Source organism: Osmerus mordax, chromosome 20, assembly GCF_038355195.1.
Source record: "Osmerus mordax isolate fOsmMor3 chromosome 20, fOsmMor3.pri, whole genome shotgun sequence".
In the NCBI taxonomy this organism is placed as follows: Eukaryota; Metazoa; Chordata; class Actinopteri; order Osmeriformes; family Osmeridae; genus Osmerus; species Osmerus mordax.
In genome coordinates, this window is record NC_090069.1 from 8,573,976 (window position 1) to 8,591,537 (window position 17,562).

Here is a 17,562-nt window from a genome sequence, read left to right on the forward strand (position 1 = left end):
AAAAAAAATACAAAGTTTCCACACCTAATGAGAGATAAATATTTGACTGAAATAATACAATTGTGCAGATGTCTATTTCTTTAATAGCTTGTTGAAAGGATGAGATGTTACTGGGTATATTTACATTACATTTACATTTAGTCATTTAGCAGACGCTCTTATCCAGAGCGACTTACAGTAAGTACAGGGACATTCCCCCGAGGCAAGTAGGGTGAAGTGCCTTGCCCAAGGACACAACATCAGTTGGCATGACCGGGAATCGAACTGGCAACCTTCGGATTACTAGCCCGATTCCCTCACCGCTCAGCCACCTGACTCCTCTATATATAGGTATCTAGGTAAAAATCATGTGTGAAGATGTATTGCCAAACACAACATTACAAGTGGGTTGCCATCACAGACACAATGCTGGTGAAAATATTGACACTCACAAAGAGGTTTTGCAGATATTGCCTTGCAGGAAAATCATTGGTGCAATAATACTGAACTAAGAACAGAAAAAGTACATTCTGGTTTGCAAACCATTTATAACACAGATGAAAAGCACATTCAGATTCATAAAATTATCTTGTCACATTTCTAGTCAAATTGCAGCAACATTCATGAACTACGTCATCGTCGTCGTCATCTGCCGCTTGTCCGGGGGTCGGGTCGCGGGGGCAGCAACCTAAGCAGGGAGGCCCAGACTTCCTTCTCCCCGGCCACTTCCACCAGCTCTTCCTGGGGGAACCCGAGGCTTTCCCAGGCCAGCCGAGAGACATAGTCCCTCCAGCGTGTCCTGGGTCTTCCCCGGGGCCTCTCCCCAGTGGGACGTGCCCAGAACACCTCACCAGGGAGGCATCCAGGAGGCATCCTGATCAGATGCCCGAGCCACCTCAACTGGCTCCTCTCAACGCGGAGGAGCAGCAGTTCTAGACCTGCCTCCTTCATGAACTGCAATTCATGCAATCATAAAACTGTTATTCGTGAAAAGAGTCCTTTAGGATAGAATGTTGTTTCAACAAACTTTTGAATTGCCCATTTCCTTACTTCTGGATGAACTGCAAATCATCCAATAGTTGAATGAGATGTTGAGGGTACATTTAACATACATTAAACGGGGCAATAATTTCTACCAACCTAATATTATGTATATGTATATCAAAATACATGCAGTCAGGGGTATCCAAGTGGCTCAATGGGTAAAAAAGCATACCATGTAGGCCCAGGTTCAATTCCAGCCCAAGACCTTTGCTGTATTTCATCCCCTCTCTCATTCCTGCCTTTCCTGCCTCTCTTACTGTCACGATCATAATTAAAGCAGAAATGCCAAAAAATATTTCTTGAGAATTTACACTTAGACTGAAAAGTTATGCAAATAAATGTTTTTGTTATGCTTTTTTCCACCAAAAAGTTCAAGAGGAGGTATACATAAGTCACGAGCTTCAAGGTCATCAGATTCACATAATTGTGAATCCTTCTTTGTCTTTTTATTTTTTACAATTATTATAATAATATCATATATTATATATATATATTGAGGAACAGGAATAAAACATTTTGCACTTGTCTCTTGTGAAACTAGAGCAGTTTTAAAAAGAGTGAAACCACTGCTTCACACCTGCTTTTCCGTATACAACCAGAGGAGAGGGCAGAGAACAGCCAAGTGAGGAGATGCTAACTCGACCCCCTTCAATAGTGTAGGGTGCTACTGGTATAATTGTATTTTTCTTAGGAACTAGTGCCTGAAAAAAGAATGCCTCTTTGCATAAAATATTACAATAAAATTAACAAACTGAATAACACTCTTTTGCTGCCTACACAAACCAATGAAGATACATGTATATTGTATTGAAAGAAAACAAATCTGAAAGTTTTGGAGTGGAAACTTTTTGGGCCATTGCCATTTGTTGACATGACACACTGGGCTGAGACTGGCATTTACAGCCATGGAGGCCCTAAACGGTTCAACTTTGAATTCAGGTAAACATTATGGGTGTCAATATAGTTGGTGCTCTATGGGCAAACATTTCAACAAGACAGACTGCTTGCCCCTATTTGTAGGGGCATAGGGAGAGCCAAAGAGAATGGAGGGGGGGTTTAGAAACACAGAAGGGAATCTTTCAGCTCAGTCTGCAAAAAGGCATGGCATCAAGCTGTCGAGAGTGTGTGGCTCGTACAGTGCATACTTCAGAGAGACGCAACACAGAAGGGATTAAATAAAGTGGGAATAAAGAGGATTTAGGGTAACGAGCAAGTAAGCAGAAGGACAGGCAGGTAGGCAGGGCAGGTAGGCAAGGTGGACAAGACAAGGCGGACTAGGTCAGAAGAACTAACTAAAAATTTAAGTTTTTAAGTAGAACTTAAAATAAGTTGGTCAACAACAGCAACACTAGCTAAATCAATTGCAGATATCAGAACAGACCTACCTGCAGTCTCTGAGTGTTTTATGTATTAATTACTTGCATCGTACCAGCTGAGTAACAGAATGCAACTGTCTGTGATCTGATGTAGATAGGTCGCTGTGACGTAGATCGGTCGGGTTTTGGCTCCGCCTATACAAAACCTGAGCTGAAAATGGAGGAGAAACTGTTCAACGGTCTCCACATTTCAGTGCGACAAAGTTTTTACGCTTTGCACATGCTTTCAGGAACTCATTTCACACGTATATAATGTACTGAGAAGCAAATCATGGAATTTGCTTCACAGGATCTTTAACTGCAAGGCTGATTTTGAAAGAACATTGAGATAAGTAATAAAAATAATAATAATAAATTTGATATCCAAGGCGCCTTTCTCGGCACTCAAGGACATTAAAAGCAGCAGAAAAAGAAAGAATACAACAACATAAAAAACAACAGAAGGAAGCAGTGCAATTGACAAGTGGAATAAGCAGTTTTAAAAATATGTGTTTTGAATTGTGATTTGAAATGGGGAAATGAATCCATTTTTCTAATTGGGGGTGGTAATGAGTTCCAGAGACGCGGAGCAGAGCGGCTGAATGCTCTACTCCCCATGGTGGTGAGACGGGCAGAGGGGACAGGCAGGTGTATGGAGGAAGAGGATCTGAGGGAGCGGGAGGTAGTGGGACCCTGGAGGAGATCAGACAAATATGGGGGGGTGAGGTTGTGGATGACCTTGAATGTAAACAGGAGGATCTTGAATTGTATACGAAACTGGACCAGGAGCCAGTGGAGCTGTTGAAGGACAGGAGTGATGTGGTGAGTAGAGAGGGTTCAACTTATGATGCAGGCAGCTGAATTCTGGACCAGTTGAAGTTTAGGGAGGGATTTGTGAGGGAGGCCAAAAAGTAGACTAAGAGATAGGTTGAGAAAGTTCAATGTTAATGACACAACAAAACTGCTATGTTACTAAACTAAATCTGGAGCAGTTGTACTGTATTGCATTTTGGTGACTGTAGTGAAAATCATCTGTTCATGGGAAAATTTGGTTGTATACTTAGTTACTAACTCCATAAAGACTGACACTCCCTATCATTCTCGGCTTTTTGATCGAGCCACTGTCATGGTAAGTAGGATTGTGTTACAGCGCCATCTAGGTGCCATTGGGCAGTCATGAGTTTCTGTTACTGTGTTACTGTGATATTGTACAGGATTATAATAATGACAACTATTGTTCTGGCCCTGGCAGTAGTGGACAGGACTTATCTTTAAGACGTAGAAGTAATATGAAGCTATTTATTCTATTCTAAGGTAACGTCTAATTATAAAATATTAGGTGTGATGAAGCTGACAGACACTGTGCAAATCTAGAGCTTAAAACTACTTTTAAAATAAAATAAATGAATCAATGTTCATCTAGAAATTTAGAAACTGCCAAAAGTGAAAATTGAATGAAAATTTATAAACGTTTCATTACTCAGACCATGCTTAAAGAACGCTGTCCCTACACAAAAAAAAATGTGTCAGCATGTCTGTCCTGCCTAGTTGTTTTCTTTCAAAATATGTAATGTCTTCATCATCACAGACAAAACAGGTGCTGCATAAGTTGCAGCCTATCCAGTCATTACCAATAAGGGTGTAGAATCACATCATGACTAGTTACAGTTTTCCTCAATAGCTAAAACACTAAAACCCATTGGGGCTAATTGTGCAGTTGTTGTCAATAACCATTTCACATGGTAAAACACAATTTGCAGATCTCACTTAGACTTTTCAGAAAAACTCACACACATTCTCAAAACATTCTTCACTATAATGCACATGTCATCCATACTGGTAAACACAAGTGGCAACAATCAAATACAAATAGAGAAAACATGTCATTGATTACAGTTTTTCTCAATTTCTAAGACACATTTCTTATATGTGTACTGTGTTTTCTCCAAACTGTAAACACACATCTTCATACTGTTTTGGCCAAACCCTTGACTTTTGACCCAAAATCAAACACTGTAGTCAAAACCATATTCCAGTTTTTTTCAACTGCTTACATAAGTTTTTTACTTTTCCTCTTTAAAAAAAAACTTTACACACAAATCCAAGAATTTCACACACAAAATGCAAAATGCCTTGCATCTCTTGCAAAATGAAGCACTGCATTCAAACTATGACAAGCATTTTTCAAAAGCAGATATTTGTTTTACGTTGCAAACACCTTTGCCATAATATTACATTTTTGGATATATCATATAGTCACCGTTATTCAAAACCTAAAACTCTTCTTTCATGAGCTCCTATGTACATTTCTGTAATGCAGAGATGTAAAAAAAAAATGGTAAACAAGAAAACAAGATTGAAACCAAACTTATTTTTTTTACTGTAAGCATTTGTGGTTGTGAATACAGTATTACACAGTACGAAAGAAAGATTGTAGAAGGACAGAAACCAGACCTAATTTTGAAAAAGGTGATTACGGAATGGTGTGTGTGTGTGCCACGAACTACAGCATACAGTAATATATACTCTTTTCTACAATATTGTCAGAATGTCTTCTTAGAGTCACTGTACTGTTGCACAGTATAATACAGTAATCCACCAGACTGCGACCAATCATGCAGTGCACTGCAGTCAATGGATGCATGGGTGCTAAAATATATGTATGTGTATACCGTGTGTTGTGCTGAAACAGCTATTATGTGTACATTAGAACATGTGTACAGCAGATTGTTACATATCTGTTATCATTTCTACAGTAAAGGTTCAAAATATACCCACCACTAAATCCACTCAAATTAGGCTATTTATAGACCTATTCTAAAGCCATGATTGGTTGGTGTTGAGTAAAGCAATGAATGTTTGCACATGTGAGGAGTTAGGGTTAGGCACTGATGAATTAGTGTGGCATTTTGATTGTCAAAGGCCAAAAATGTGCGTATGGTTTTGCAGATTTTATGTGTGGTTCTGATGTTTGAGTGTCAGGTTTCAGAAATTGTGTGACAAGTAAGGATTATGTGTGTAAGCAGTTGAAAAAAACTGTAAAGTGACAAACATGTTAACTCCTCACTAATTACCCACTAATTACTCCCGCCAGGGGCGTTTCTACACGGGGGCCTACAGGGGCCAGTGCCCCTGTAAAAATGTCCCTGGCCCCCCCTGTTTGTTTTTTTTAACAAATTTTTCTTCTTCTGGTAGTCATCATGAAACGAGGAAGGGACATTGCAGCCTTTTTTGCCCCAGTAAATAAAAAAGTTAGAGAAACATATCAAGGTATTGAGAGAGCTGAGGATCTGGAAAAGGGAGAGCCAGAGCCGTTTGTATGATTTTAATGTTAAGCTAAATTAAAGTATTTAATGTTTAAATTAGTGCTATCAAACGATAAAAATATTTAATCGCGATTAATCACAATTAATCGCACATTTTAATCTATTCTAAATGTCCCTTGATTTCTTTTTGTCCCATTATTTTTTCTCATTTTAATGCTCTTATCAACATGGAAAAGTGGATTGGATTGCTTGGTGCAAATGTTTTTTTTAATTGAAAACAACATTGCAATCGCCTGGCTTTGACGAGGGGGCGGAGAATTCGCATCAGCTGTGTGCTTGGCCATCAAGTGGTATTATAGACTGGACGTGCTGCGATGATAACTCAGTTCACAACGACAAAACACACAGATCACTTTGGTCTTGTCAATGGAACCATTTGGCAACTTTTTAAAAGTAAACTTTCCATTCAGAATCTTATTGGCATCCATTTCGGCGTCTCGCACTCGCCATCCACTCAAGACTTAACGTTAGCCTACTACTCTTTAGCAGGCTCCCAAGCCCAAACAAGTGTGTGCGGCGTGCCTGTTGTTTTGTTTCCGGTCTAGCTAGATCCGGTGAGGTGTTGTAGTTTTTCTAAGCTAAACAAAGTTTGCTAGGCCAAAACGAACGTTAATCTCGCTATTAAAAAAATTACGCAGTTAAAATGGGTTTGCGTTAACGCCGTTAATAACGCGTTAAACTGACAGCACTAGTTTAAATATCATTTGTTTCCGTTTTTTAATGTGCCCCTCTGATTAAACACTGGCCCCCCCTTGGCCCCCCCAGTAAAATTTGTCTAGAACTGCCACTGCATCCCGCAGTAACTGTAATCTGGACCATTATTTCAAAGTGAAAAACATGTTAACACCTCACTAACATGTCACCTCGCAAGATCTACAACATAAAACAACTGCAGTAATTGGGTAATTTTTTTTGTTAATTATATGCACTGGAAGCTTTCCATGAAATCGTAAAAGAAAATCCTACATAATGCAAAAATGATTGGGAACCTTGATTCCCTGATTGGGAATGTTGTCTAGTTAGATGGCAAGTAATCAATCGTGAGCAGTGGTCCGCTCAATGTTAACCGGCGCAACGGTAACGTTGTTTGCTTTCAAAGTGCGTCTTATAATCCAATGCGGTTTATACTCCGATTTACAAACACAAAGTGCTCATTCTGGGGGGGTGCGCCTTATACACGATGTGGCTTATTTTCCGAAAAACACGGTAATCAGATAGACGAGAGATCGGTTCCCAATTCAGCCTAACATTGTGTTTACATCTGTGTTAGTAGGTATAATAAATAATACCTGCACTGTGTACTGACATTCTGAAATTATACATCCAAAGGGTTTCTTAACACACAGATTTAATTTGGTCTTGTTTAGGCCAATTCCAAAACTTTTCTTTGCTATTAGTTAACATAATATATATGAACATAAATATTATACTGTAAATTTGTAATGTGGTTGGGCACCAAGTTATTTATATTTTTCAAGTCCATTTCTGCTTGATTTCTGCTACCTGTCAAGTCAAATTGCAATGTTTTTTGGGGTGTGTAAATTCACTTTGTTTTGTAAATAAACTATGCACTGCGTTATTTTTGTAACACAGAAATGCTATTACAAGTCCCTGGTGCTTGAGCTTTTTTTCCAAAACATATTTTGGATGTTCCAGCACTTATAGACCCAGATTATACTGTATATATTAATGAAAAGAGTGACCCAAGACTCTGGACTATGGACTCCCTGAAGTAGCCTTGGCCACCCCTTGGCCACCCCATGTATAAAACTCTAGTTCTGCCACTGGTAACAGGGCTTGAGTACGCTACAGTACTGTTCACTCTTGGTCAGCATCCTGTCTCTGACCAGGGTCAGGCCAGAGATATTCATCAACATCACAGACAATGTTTGCTCTAGCCAAACAGCAGGGGAAAATGCCCTTGAATGCCTGAGCCATCCCTGACAAGACTCAGCAGCAATGGCCCTACAAGCTTCTTCCATGGCTTGGAGAAGGTTGTTCTGTACATAAGGATTTCTGTGGCCAAATCTCATTTGAGATTGTTGTTCTTCTTACTCTTTCTCTGCCTCTTCCTCTCCCTTGTCCACCTCCTCTCATTCTGATTGAGTATTTTTGCTTGTTAGTGTTTACACATGGATAATTGGTTGTTAAGGGTGTTTGAATTACGCTGGTTTGAGTTTACTTAGTTTTTCACGTTTGCTAAAACACATTTCTTGAAACAGTCACCAATTTTCTCAAAACTGTAAACACAAAACCTCATCTTCAAGCACTATTTACAAAACCTCTGAATCCTCTTGCAAAATGAAACTTTCGCCTCAAAACTGTTTTACCTGTGCTCAAAATCAAACTTTTGCCTCAAAACAGATTTACCTGTGCTCAAAATCAAACACTGGTCTGAAATCATAAACAAAGTGATCAAAATGATATACACTATCAAGCAGTCAGTAAACAATACACCAAAAAATAGAAAACAAATTGTTGAAAACATATAGTTCTCAGGGGGAAGTACATTTTTAATCTCAAAACAAATTTCATATTTATCCATCATTGTCTTTTGATGAACGAAAACATATTCTATCATAGTAGCTCAAAATTGATTAGAAATTACTACTGTGCTTTGCTCTTTGCAATTTATTTTGTTCTTTCTCCTCCTTGTACCCCTATACAGTACTGTACCCCGCATCTCACGACTCACAACTCACTCTTGTTCTTTGTTGATATGAACCTGCAACCAGTCAAAATCTATTGAGCAGTCAGTACTGTTACTGTAACAAATGGAAAGCACAATGATCAGGGCCATACCATTTGTTTATTGTACAGTATACAGCCTAAAATGCACTGTACTACAGTATAAAATATTATACAGTAAAAGCAGGGCCGGTCCTTCCTACAGGCGACATAGGCAGCCGCCTATGACGGCATGAAGAGGGGGGCGGCATTTTCCCAAGTGCATCCATTACAGTTTTTCACAATTGTTAAGTAACACACAAAAAGCAAAGATTTGGCACAATTTTCACAACCATAACTTCATGTACCAATTGCTCGACCCAATTTGGCACTACTTCACACTCCCTTATCTGCATTACACTCTGACTTTCCTTGTTTACACACTGATGTCAATTACACATCACCTTGTTGTCAAAACACTGCACACAATGTTCAGTTGTTGCACACACTTCTCAAGTCAAATCTCAAAATATCAACCTACAACACACAACTATTCAAATCTCTAAACACTCAGGTCTGGTGAGCAATTTGCAATCAGGACTGCAGCATTAAAAGGGCCTTGGGCCTCGGTTTTGTTTGGTGAACAATGGAGAACTTAGAACATATTGACAACCAGAGAAGGAGAGGAGGAAGAGTGAGAGGAGGAGGAGGAAGAGGAGGACAAGAAGGAGGGGGACAAGGGGGAGAAGGAGTAGGAGCATAGAGAGAAGGAAGAAGAGGAGGAAGAGTAGGAGGAGGACAAGGAAGAGGAGGAGAAAGACAAGGAGAAGAAGAAGGAGGAGGAGAAGAAAGAGAAAGAAGGAGAACGGTCTTCTCTAATGAGAAGTTTTTTCCAATTGCTTAGACACAAAAATGTCAAATAACACACAGTTAGTGAAAGCTGACACTCAAGGAGCACAACAGCAGTCCAGATCTGCACAACTATAAGCACATTCTCATCCTCACACTATTTGCAAAATACTACACAGAGTTTTTGCAAATCACTAAACACACTTTTCTACATTAGACACAGAATATTTAAGATGATGTCACTTCATTGCCTTTTTTAGACACTGCCTTGTAAAATGCCACACATGTGAACGAATGGATCAAACACGGGCGTCAGGTGTACAAACACGAAAGTGCTAAACTGCAAGCCCTATAAAAAGGCAACAGGTCAGTGTACCTGTCCTCATCAAAAATGGAAGGCAATGTTGCAGGAAGAGGGAGAGTGAGGATGAGAAGGGGAGCCCGTGGAGGAAGAGTGGTAGGGAGAGGGAAAGGTAGACCTGGAGGCCGTGGAAGAATAGGGACAAATTTACAGTATCTAATGAAATTCAAACAACATTGAACATTGGTTGACCATGTTGTGAACCATGGGGCAACATTGAGAGAGGCTGGACAGAGAGTGTAGCCGAACCTCAGCAGATATACTGTTGCAACAGTAATTTGGACATTTCAACAAGAGCACAGGTGAAAACTACTATTCTCTACTGTCTACAGTACAGTAAAATGTAGCTACATGTAGTTACAGCTATATGCACTATGTCAGTACTTTTTTTGTACACATTCACTGCAATCCATGATTGAAATAATGTACTGTATTTCATTTGCTGTATTCTTTCTTTTGTCTCAACAAATGTATTTGCTGTGTTTACAGACTACTATGTAGCCTACTACAGTATTTGATTTGAAATATGTTCTGATTTTCTGCACAAAATGCAACCTTTACGAAGACAATGTGGAAAAATACAGTAAATATGTTTAGCAGTGTGCAGTACTGGTCTTGTGTGTTGTGTTTGGTCAACATATTCATGTACTTGTACGTACTCTACTGGAACAATATCTCTGACAAAATCCAGCAGGTTATATCATTAGAAAAGAATAGTTATTGTAAAAGTGTTTTAAATTTTGCACTACAGTATGTAATTGGTTCAAACAGAGTCTAATTTTATGAACAATGTGTGTGGCATACGGTGACAGAAATTGGTTTTTATACATGATTGTATAGTTTTGAGCGAAGTGTTTCATTCTGCAAAAGATTGGAGGTGTTCTGCTACTTGTGTGTCTAGTTGTGTGAATGGTGTGTTGTGTTTTGACAAAGTGAGCCCTGTTTTCAAAATTGTGCTTAAGCAATTGGAAAAATCTGTAAGCATAACACACGGTATACTATATACATACATATATTTTAGCACCCCATGCTTCCATTGACTGCAGTGCACTGGTCACAGTCTGGTGGATTACTGTATCATACTGTGCAACAGTACAGTGACTGTAAGAAGACATTCTGACAATATTGTAGAAAATAGTATATATTACTGTATGCTACAGTTCGTGGCACACACACACACACCATTCCGTAATCACCTTTTTCAAAATTAGGTTTGGTTTCTGTTCTACTACACTCTTTCTTCCGTAATGTGTAATACTGTATTCACAACCACAAATGCTTACAGTATTACAGTTTTTCTCGATTGGATACCTCATACTCTCAGAACTCTACACACGAATCAAAACAACACACACACAATGGCCAAAACCCCTCACTTCTCCTGCAAAATTAAACTTAACATTCAAAACACTGTTATTTAATCTCAAAATGGTATTTTGAGATTAAACCTTCATATGAATAGACATTTATAAGAACCATTTGAACACTGATGTGCTCAATGTAAAACACTATGATGAATGGAAAACACTTCTTCTTCATTCATCATAGTGAGTTAGGCCTTTTTTTGTTCAGTGTTACATTTACTACAGACAGTACATACATAAAAGTGTGTTGTAAAATATTTGAGAATATTGTTTTTATACTCAGAACACAGAAATACACGGTAACAAATATATTTTACATATATGTACACAGTGTACATCCCAACCAACACAAAGTTGCACATACAGTGGTTTACATACAAAACAACAGAATAATTTACTGTATAGTGTATACAGTTACATTATTATTATTTTTCTTTGTATTTGCCGTAATGTTATGGCGTTATTTTCTAGGACCATGTTCATGATTTCAGTTTCCTGTTGAGGAGACAGAAGACGTTCCCGACCGAATTTGGCTGTACTCTTTTCCCAGCCTCCCTCATTGTTAGCCCATGGTTGACTACATGGTCAACCAAAGCGGCTCGGATCTCATCAGAGATTATGGTCCTTGGCCATCCTCGTCCTCCATGTCCTCCTCCTCTTACTCTCACTCCTCTGCCTCTGTTTCCAATGTTGGCATCCATTGCTCAAAAACAGAAAAGGTCACCTGTTGCCCTTTTATGCTAAAGCTCTGATTGCTAATTGTAAAACTGTGTGACAGGTGTTTGTCCATGCGATGAGTCAGTGTGCGTATTTGAATGGCAGTGTGTTCTTTGTGAAAACAAAAGATTTTCTTCATGAAAATTGTGCCAAATGCAGAGAATTGTGTGTAGTGTTTTGAAAAAAGTGTGTTTTAGAACTGCAATTTGAGTGTAAAGCAGGACTTGTGCTTGTAGTTTAGCAGAATTGGTTCATGGGGTTTGTGCATGAGTTACATGTTGTGGTCATTGTGTCTCAAGTACCAGTATTTGTGTGTAAACAATTGAAAACCAAAAGAAAAACTGTATAAAAAAAAAGTTTGGTTTCAATCTTGTTTTCGTATTTACCAGTACAGAAATGTACATAGGAGCTCATGAAAGAAGAGTTTTAAGTTTTGAATGACAGCGTGTACATGATATTTCCAAAAATGTAATATTATGGCAAAGGTGTTTGCAACGCAAGACAAATGTTTGTGCTTCATTTTGCAAGAGATGCGAGGCATTTAGCATTTTGTGTGTGCAATTCTTGTCTTTGTGTGTAAAGTTTTTTTTTTTAAGAGGAAAAGTAAAAAAAAATTGTGTAAGCAGTTGAAGAAAAACTGTAAAAATGTACTTCTCCCGGAGAACTATATGTGTTGAACAATGTGTTTTAAATTTTTTGGTGTATTGTTTACTGACTGCTTGATAGTGTATATCATTTTGATCACTTTGTTTATGATTCGAGAGCAGTGTTTGATTTTGAGCACAGGTAAAACAGTTTTGAGGTGAAAGTTTCATTTTGAAAGAGGAGTCAGAGGTTTTGTAAATAGTGCTTGAAGATGAGGTTTTGTGTTTAATGTTTTCAGAAGATGGAGCAAGGTTTTGTGTTCTAGCAATTGAAAAAAACTGTAATATACTGCATACTTGCACAAATTATGTACAAAATAACTAATCAACAGCTATCGAACAGTATTCAAGAGTTGTTTCAAATGAGAGAGAGCAAACATCACTTAAGAGGGACATTTGTATTTAAAAAGAAACTTATAAGAACAAATTCTAAATATCACTGCATCACAACCAAAGGAGTTAATGTATGGAACAGCTGCAGTGAAGAGATGAAATTATGTACAACAATGAGTAATTTTAAAAGACTATTTAAACTGAATATATTAAATGGATACGAAAAGGACTTGAGGTGATAGTATTGTATACAGGTTCCTTGGTCTACTTATTAAGTCTAGTATGGAGGTGTTATTATTTGATTTTCGTCTATAGATAGACGTAAATGAAGAAGATAGATGGAAAAGAAAGAATAAAAAATGTGAATGTGTAGGCATGTATGTTTTTTACATGTTCAAAATAAACTACTACTACTACTACTACTACTTGTCTATGATAGAACTTAGTAAGTTTATGTTGGAAGATTGGATGCAATTTGTTCATAGATATAAATGGATTTTGTTATACATTTTCGTTGTTGGGGTTTAATCAGAACAGCATGCAGTGCAGTTTTCTTCAGCAAATAAAGTAAATTTTAGACTGTATTGGATTTTTTTCAATGAATCGCTCAATAATTTTTAGTTTTGGTCTCTTATTATATGAAGTGATAGCAGAAGGCTGCAAGACAATTTTACCATTAACACCGGCTGAAAGATACAGTACAAAATAAATAATAGTCATCCTTATCCTCACCAATTATACGGATGTAGATGCTCTTCTGTAAGAGTGAAGCATTTGTGCTGTATTCCTTTTTCAGCAGTAGTGCGGGTGCACAGTGAATGTCAATAAGGGTTTCCAGACTTTAGCTGTGCAGGATTTTTGAAGGAGATCATACACTGAGACAGACTGACATTGACACATGCACTCTATATATATACTCTCTACTCTCTCTTGATTTATCTCCCCTACACTACACACAAGCACATGCATGCCTATATGCAGTCTATCTTTTCTTTCCTTTCAAATACACCCTCTGTACACGCATGCAGGCACACACACACAAACGATACTGCCATTGCTGTGAATATAGATTCCATAGTTAGCTGACACAATAGGTGATAAATCTGTGTTCTATGTAATATTCTGCAACAGACATTTCTAAAACTGAAATAACTTGATTTTGTATGAGGCACATAAAATATAGTTTTGGATGCAGGCTTACTGAATATGAGCTCTGCATTGTGCAGTACTATATACAGAAACTAGACAGGGACCAACTGCTGGTGAAGTTGTGGGGTATGCACAACTGATATTTTTGTATATTTTAAATAATATAGTATATGCATACTTATTATTTATGAAGGCATAGATTAAAAATCATACATTTGTTGCTGCTCATTTACACTTCAAAAAAGTAAGAGTGAAGTATAGAATGAAACAAGGTTCTGTTCAGGGGCGTTATAGACATAAAGCTCTACTGGGGCACCGGCCCCACTACCCCTTTTAGGTAGTGTATTGCATGCCGCACCATGACCATCCAGGAGGATAATTATCGTGCATCTGGAAACACTGAGAAGGCGGTCGACCAATGAGAGTCTACAGTCAGAGCTCGTGCAAGGTGGAACAGGGAGATATCCTTTCCAAAACTTGTAAGGGCGTACAGTGGCGGTTCTACATTGAATTACACCCAGGGCGAGACGCCCTTCGCGCAAATGTTTGTCTTTGAAACTACCTACAGATTTGAAAATTCCGTTGGCTAATTACAGGGCCTAACCTAAATAATGAAAATAAATAATAACTGAATTTGTAACAGTTTTGTTGCAAAGCACACTATTATGGTGAAATGGTATCTTGTGTTTGTTGAGTTAAAACCGAAATATTGTTGTTGCATAGCAAGCATCATAGCAAAAAGGCTAACAAATGTAAGAGTTAGCCTATACCCACCAATTAACATTAGCCCTTCATTCATGACATGGATACTGTAATAATCATACAAAGACATATTTGCATACCTTTATCTTTTTCTCGTTTCTCTTCTTCTTCTTTTCTTTTTTTTCGAAATTGGGCACCTGATGGCTTACTTGACCTTTTCCTGTCCATCTTCTTTGGCACTCAACAGTCAACAGATTTCCCATCCCCCCAACACTGCCACTCACGACCAGAAGTCAAGACTAAACCAATGCACCTTGGTGACCACAATCATTTTGTGTTACATATTTTTAGTAGCCATTTCACACAATAAAAAAAAAAAAATGTGCAGGAACTTTAGGCCTATATTTATAATATTATGAATGAAATGTGCGTTATTTGGAAGAAAGTCGAGGTGCAACTGACTTTAGCCCACTAATTTAGAGTATTGCACTACACAGTGGACCCCCCCCCCCCCCCCCCCCTTGTCCATTCCATTTGGGAGACCCAGTCAGGTGAGCTGTCTGTCCCCCTCCCCTTTTTTCACACAGCTTCTGTGCACGGCACCTTCTCAGCAAGCAGGGGTGCCTGCAGCTGCCTGAAGGGGGCGCCAATTTGCCAATTCCCCACACAGTGAAATGATAGAAAAGAGAAAACCGCTTTGCGGCGCAGAGATTTTTATTTACTTATGTTATGCTTGTGCGCCCCCCACGTGACATGCCCGGTCCGCCCGTGCCTAAGACCGCCCCTGAGGGCGTAATAACTAGTTTGTGAAAGACCCAGAGAAACACAAATATCCGACGAGGCAAAATCCCGGACGATTTTGGGATCTGAAATTAATATTTATAATAATATATAATAATATAATATTATATAATAATAATAATAATAATATTTATTTACCTATTTGTTTATTTAATTCTGACTAACTCGGCGTTCCATACTCCTCACCCTATCTCTAAGGGAGACGCCAGCCAATGTCCTGAGGAAACCCTTTTTTTCTGCTTGTACTCGCGACATAGTTCTTTCGGTCATGACCCAACGAGTGTTGCACGGTATACCAGTACTGGTACCGTACCGCGGTACTGGCTTTTTAGAAATGGTGGTAGGCTACTCTATTCTATATATTGCCAAATCTAGAAATTGCCAATATAGAAACTCCCCTTGCTTAACCCACTATACAGTTCAGGGATGCAAGTGATCAGCTTGCATCCCTGAATTCTGACTTGTGTGCTGAGTCCGACACCTGGGGGGTGTTCCATCAACGTAGATTAAGGAAAAGCAAGACTTTTTTCGCCAAGTCTCACTTACTTTAGCGAGAGTTCCGTTCCATTAAGGTGGCTTATACCATGGTCTGGGTGAATACTCGATTCTGATTGGCTGCAGGGGTGTCCATTATCGGGTGATAACGGACACCTACTACGTGATTGCAGCAAAACAGTATTTTCACCGTTCTAAATTATTCCTCTGGGTGTTTGGAGAAAATGTCAACTTTGATGCGGTCATCTCACATCCATTTGCTATTCAACTCGCTCCACAGGCTGCGGCCGTACTGTAGCCTAGTACTAGTATGGCCGATACTTTGTTCGTGAAAATCTTGATATTGATTTTGGGACAGTGACATGGCTGGTTAGCTAGCAAATCTTATTGTCAAACATACTGTAAAATTATATTTACTGTTTGTCAACCGTACACAATGTTATTGCCTCTGAATCTTGCTAGCATAACGTTAGCTTTCGGGCTAATAGCTCAGCCAAGGGAAAGCCCGTGTTGGTTCTATGAGCTGAGCGGACTATAACATATCAGAGTTGGCTAACGTTAAAAAACGTTAGATTTCTTTTGCAAAACGCCTGAAAACATGAATTAATGTTTGTAAAAAGAAAAATCGTTGACAAGTGACCATGGTATAAGCAGGATAATGCCCTTCAGGCATAATGGACTCTGCTGCGCGTCGGACGGTTCACGCCTCCGCATCGTCCATTATGTAAGGGATAATGCCTGATGAGGTAGGTGTCCAATATCACCTGATAATGGACGATGCGGAGGCGTGAACCGTCCGACGCGCAGCGATTAGATTTCTTTTGCATTTTGCAAAAGAAATAATGTTATTTAACGTTAGCCAACTCCAAACAGTAATTCTAATTTGACAGTAGCCTATGTTTAACAGCATGACTAGCCAGCTATCGAGCCATGTCATTGTCCCCAAATAACATCAAGATTTTTAAGAAGAAAATAATCGGCCATGTGTAGAGTTGCTGCTACTGTCGTGTTGGCCGCATCCTGTTGTAGATTGACTAGCGAGGTGAATAGCGAATGGGATGTGAGATGAGCGGTTACGTAACACTGACACACTACATTCAGAAAAGTAACATTTTTCAAATAGGTTAAAATAAATATTGAAGTCACTCATTGTTGTAAATACAAGTTAGCTTGTTAAAGTCTTTCAAAATTGTAAATGGAGGCTTTGACTTCGTCCCTGTTGTTATGGTTACTTATTTCAGACACTATGTACAGGCTCATGATACTACGTAGCCAGCGCAATAATTTAGAACGGTGAAAAGACACCGTCTTTCTGTTTTGCTGCAATGACGTAGTAGGTGTCCGTTATCACCCGATAATGGACACCCCTGCAGCCAATCAGAATCGAGTATTCACCCAGACCATGGTATAACAGGTGATATTGTACACCTCGTCGGGCATTATCCCTTACTTATTTTAGTTCTAGCTACGTAACCAAGGTAACTTATACTTCAGAACTAGCCTGATCCGTGTCAGGTTAAAAGTCAAGCTAAACTAAAATGTGTTGCAAATAATTTCAAACAGGCGGAAACAGAATCTCAAAAGACAGTTCCGTCGAGTAAATTCCTGTGCGCAAAGCACTTTAGTCCGTGTTCGGATACGTAAATTTAGACTTTTTGAAGTGCAGACATGAATTATTTACGTGTTTACTTCATCTCCAAAAAATATATTAATTTAAATAAACAAGTTAAGAAATAATGTCACTTTAACTGTTTTCAAAAGCCATTGGTTAATTGA

At 38.7% G+C, this 17,562-nt stretch overlaps 1 long non-coding RNA gene across 1 annotated transcript; it reads right to left on the reverse strand.

The window, feature by feature from the left end:
- Positions 1-272: 272 nt before the first annotated feature.
- LOC136964461 (uncharacterized) lies at positions 273-13,450 on the reverse strand. The gene is made up of 3 exons (XR_010879073.1): positions 13,372-13,450; positions 2,409-2,550; positions 273-933 (listed from the first exon to the last, which is right to left on the reverse strand). It is a non-coding gene; the product is annotated as an uncharacterized lncRNA (long non-coding RNA).
- Positions 13,451-17,562: the final 4,112 nt, after the last annotated feature.